Source organism: Eublepharis macularius, chromosome 5 (genome assembly GCF_028583425.1).
Source record: "Eublepharis macularius isolate TG4126 chromosome 5, MPM_Emac_v1.0, whole genome shotgun sequence".
NCBI classification, from domain to species: domain Eukaryota; kingdom Metazoa; phylum Chordata; class Lepidosauria; order Squamata; family Eublepharidae; genus Eublepharis; species Eublepharis macularius.
Window position 1 is genome coordinate 61708742 of NC_072794.1, and position 4886 is coordinate 61713627.

The 4886-nt window shown below is 51.7% G+C and overlaps 1 pseudogene; it reads right to left on the reverse strand.

Annotated features, from left to right (window-relative positions):
• Positions 1 to 203: 203 nt before the first annotated feature.
• Positions 204 to 4280, reverse strand: LOC129330340 (uncharacterized protein K02A2.6-like; annotated as a pseudogene).
• Between the last annotated feature and the right edge of the window lie 606 nt (positions 4281 to 4886).

Sequence of the window (4886 nt, forward strand, 5' to 3'; positions counted from 1 at the left end):
AACACGTATTTTATAATACCATCGTTTGCATAACCCATATACAATGTAACTTATTTACAGCTCAGTGATTGGTCTTTACCTTGCCCTCCTGATTGACTGCCATCCGTAATTAGTAACCAATGATAGCATAGCCTTGAGTTCTCTTGCAAGCTATAATTCGACTAGTACATTATACTCCTCCCCCCTAGGTCAGAACTGACCTTCTAACACACATAGTCTTTCAGGTGGCTGGGAGGAGTCCGAGTCCGCTGGGACTGACGTATGGTCATTTGAGGCGAGGGACAATGTGAGTCCGGCAATGGAGCCGGTGTTGGTGCGGTTGTCTGCCCGTTATTTAAATCCGCTCGGTTCTCGGGGGTAGTACTTGCCTCTGCAGCCTGTGGGCTGAACGTTGGTGCATGCCGTGGTATAGATTCACTGTCCGTTCCTTGAGTGACGGTGTCCTGTACACTTGGCGTTGGTAAGCTCTCGGCCCCCGTTGTCCTAGCCGGCCATCTGCGTCGTAGCTGGTCCACGTGTCGTCGTAGTTTCCTGCCATCAGCTGCGACAACAGCGTATGATACTGGTTCCATTGTAGTGTCTACGGACGCAGGCATCCACGGCAGATGTCCACTGTAGTCACGGGCATATACGAGATCTCCTGGCTGGAAGGTTCTTACCTCTCCTTCTGGCATGGGCCTTTCCTCGGCCGATAGGTCGGGGTGCAGTCTGTCGAGAGTCACAGTGAGCTTCCTGTTCATCAGTAGCTCAGCGGGGCTACGGCCTGTCGTGGAATGCGGCGTGACGTGTTGCTGTAACAGGAACGCAGCCAATCGCGACTGCCAGTCTCCTTGGCTGATTCGCCGAAGGCTGTCCTTTGTTGTCCGCACCATCCGTTCTGCCTGCCCATTGGTGGAAGGGTGGAACAGAGCAGACATTACTTGCCTGATGCCATTGTTGGCCAGGAACTGCCAGAACTCAGCTGATGTGAATTGTGTTCTGTTATCCGATACTACCGTGTCAGCCAAACCGTGCATTGCAAACAGCTGACGTAGGGCCCTAATGACCACAGCAGTAGTCATTGTGGATACAGGGACAACTTCTAGCCACTTTGAATAAGAATCCACAACAATTAGAAAGGTTTGTCCCTGAAACGGCCCTGCAAAATCAATGTGGAGTCTCGACTAGGGTGCTCTTGCTGACTCCCAAGGATGTACTGGGGCTTGTGCTGGAGCTGGGCATGTTTCCTGGCACGGCTGACAGGAGTGGACCCATTCCTCGATAGCCCTATCCATGCCTGGCCACCAGACATAGCTGTGCGCCATTGCCTTCATGTGCACTATGCCCGGGTGTCCGCTGTGTAGTGTCTCCAGCACTTGTTGTCTCAGTTTGCTGGGGATTACAACTCTATTTCCCCATAGCAGACAGCCCTTGTGTACTGAGAGTTCATGCTGTCTAATGATGAACGGCTGAAACTGCTCAGCCAGCTGGTCTGATGGCCACCCCCTCCACACCCAGTTGAGAACGCGGCTGAGGGTGCGGTCTTTAGCAGTATGTGATGCCACATCAGAGGCTCTGAGTGGTGGACTCGGCAAGTCTTCCAGCAGCATGATGTGATGAGCTGGAGATGGGTCGGACCCCTGGTCAGCCAGTGGCAGGCGGCTCAGGGCGTCGGCATGTCCCATTGCTTTGCCTGGGCGGTGCTGTAATTTGTAGGAGTAGGCAGACATGAACACTGTCCACTGCAGCATTCTGGGCAAAAGGATTTGGGGCGTTTGCTTATGGGGAGTGAGTAATCCCAGGAGCGGTTTGTGGTCAGTTGCGATGAGGAACTTCCGGCCGTAGAGGTAATCATGAAACTTTTTTACTCCAGCTACAATTGCCAGAGCTTCCTTGTCTATTTGGGCATAGTTCCGTTCCGCAGCGGACAAAGTTCTCGAAAAGTAGGCGATGGGCGCTTCCTGCCCACTAGGCATTCTGTGGCTTAGGACAGCTCCGATACCATATGGGGACGCATCGCAGGCGAGTACGATCGGTTTTTTCTCATCAAAGTGTGTCAGCACGCTCTCAGACGACAGTAGTGTTTTTACTTTTTCGAATGCCGTGGCTTCTCTTCTGCCCCACCCCCAGGGGGCGGAGGAATCAAGGAGGCGGTGCAGGGGCTCTGCAACTGATGCCTTATGTAGCAAGAAGGCGTGGTAGAAATTTAATAGGTCCAGGAAGGATTGTAGTTCCTTCTTTGATCCTGGAGGAGGCGTACTTTTAATGGCCCGTACCTTTGCTGGTGTGGGATGTATACCGGCTGTGTCAATGAGGAATCCCAGGAACTCCACACTCTCAACAGCGAACTGGCATTTTTCTCTCTTAACCTTCAAGCCGGCATCCTGTAGTTTGCGAAGGACACAGCGAAGCCTCTCTGCTAGTGCGCCTTCTGACTCTCCCGCGATTAGGACATCATCAAAGTACGGAATAATGCCTGGAATCCCGCGTAGAAGTCCTTCCATGATGCCTTGGAAAATTCCTGGGGCGACGTTGACACCGAATTGTAGCCTTTTAACCTAGAAAGCCCCCCGGTGTGTCACAATGGTTTGGGCTTTGGCCATCGCCTTGTCCACAGGTAGCTGCTGGTAAGCCTGGGCCAGATCAAGCTTGGCAAAAATCTTCCCCCCTTGGAGTGATGCCAGGAGATGGCTCACGACCGGTACTGGGTAGGCATGTTGCTGCAGTGCTTTGTTGATTGTGCATTTATAGTCTGCACAAATTCTGACCGCTCCATTGGGTTTTAGTGGGGTTACTATGGGAGTTTCCCAGTTGGCGTGAGAAACTGGTTCCAGGATTCCCTGCTCGATCAGCCAATCCAGCTCCTCATCTATCTTTGGCTTGAGTGCAAATGGAACCCTGCGAGGCTTCAGGCGGATGGGGGCCACGGCTGGATTTAGATCAAATGAGACAGGCGGCCCTGTGTAATTGCCAAGAGCCCCGTCGAAGACTGCTGGGAACTCTCTGTATACTGATGCCACCTCATCACGATACAGCTGCTGCACGCCTGCAATTAGAATGCCGAGAGGTCGAAACCAGTCAAGGCCGAGTAAGCTAGGTTGGCGGCCTTGAACTACCACTAATCGTAGTGGGCCAGCAAAGTCCTTGTACTTTATTTGGAATGTGCCGATGCCCATGATCGGCACGCAGCAGCCTTGGAAGTCTTTCAGCACCATGTCTGCTGATTCAAGATGAGGTGTGGATGACTTTCGGCGTATCATCTGTAGTGTGTGCGAAGAGATGATGGATAACGCTGACCCTGAATCGACTTCCATCTCACAGGGCATGTTTTGGATCTTCACCGTCACCTTTATTTTGTTGCTGCTTGGAGGTTGTAATGCTTGCACCGATGACTCACTGGTCTGGGCTACATCAGCGTGGCGTATTGTGATTGTCTGGCAGTCGCTCTTATGGGTTGATGCCTTTTTGTAGCCCGGCGCTGACTTGTGGCTGGACTTGGGCGACCCGACTTGGTTCTTTGCGGAGCGACAGGCGCGAGCGATGTGTCCCAGTTTTCTGCAGTTCCGGCATTGTGCATCCTGGAACCGGCATGACTTCCTCCAGTGAGGTCCTCCACAGCTTGCGCAAGGGGTGCCCTGAAAGGTTGGTGGCCCCCACTGTTTCTTGTCGTGGAACTTGGTTCGCAGTACCTCTTCCTCGTCATCCTCTGATGCTGACAGGTCCTCTACGCACCCCTGATGTACCTGTTCGGACCTGCAGGACGGTGGTGGAGTGTGCGACTGCTGGACCTCCTTTGCAGATTGTTCTGCTGCTTCAGCAGCGATGGCCTCATCATGTGCCATTTTGAAGGTCAGCTCTTTCTTCGCGAATAGTCGCCTTTGGAGTTTTTCATCCCGCAGCCCACACACTAACCTGTCCCGAAGCGCCATCTCTAGGTCAGGGAAATTGCTTTGCCGGGCTGCCTGTTGGAGGGCTGTGACAAATGCTGCTATGGATTCCCCTTGTGCCTGGTTGCGCTTGTAGAACGCGTGCCTGCTGGCTATTTCTGATGGCTGTGGTGAGAAGTGTTCTTTGAGCCTGTTTTTTATCATGTCGAATGCTGTAGTTTGAAGCGGGGCTGGCGCCACTAGTGCCCGCGCTATATCAAATGTGGATTGCCCACACACGCTGAAGAACGTTGCTCTCGCGAGATCTGTGTCGTCAATCTTGTTTGCCTCAAGGTAGAATTCAAACTGGGTAATGTATGATTCCCAGTCTTCGGCTGTTGGGTCAAACGGCTCCAAGTGGCCCTTAGCGGCCATGTCTGTCCTCGGGACGAAGTAAGTGTATGCCGGATGGGTGAGGTGACGATTCCTCGCCGGCAAGTTATTTTCTCTATTTCTTGGGGTTGCCTACCCAAGCTTAATATTTCAGTTCAGGTCTTGGGGCTGCATACCCAAGCACCCTGTTAGTGATTTTGCTCTTATGTTGGGGCTGCACACCCAATTAGAGATCCCATCCTCGTCGCCAGTATTAAATAGTGGGTTCAGACTTGAAGTAAACCAACAGCTCTTTATTCAGCATAACACACACAACGACAACTGAACAGAAACCCTCAATATATATATACAGCAGCTCCGCCCCCAGAATACTGATAGCCAATGAGAACACGTATTTTATAATACCATCGTTTGCATAACCCATATACAATGTAACTTATTTACAGCTCAGTGATTGGTCTTTACCTTGCCCTCCTGATTGGCTGCCATCCGTAATTAGTAACCAATGATAGCATAGCCTTGAGTTCTCTTGCAAGCTATAGTTCGACCAGTACATTACAGTCCCCAGTGACACAGCAGGGAAAATGGCTACAGGAAAAGCTGATTGCATTGTATTGCACAGGTAGGAAACAATAAAGTGAAACTTCC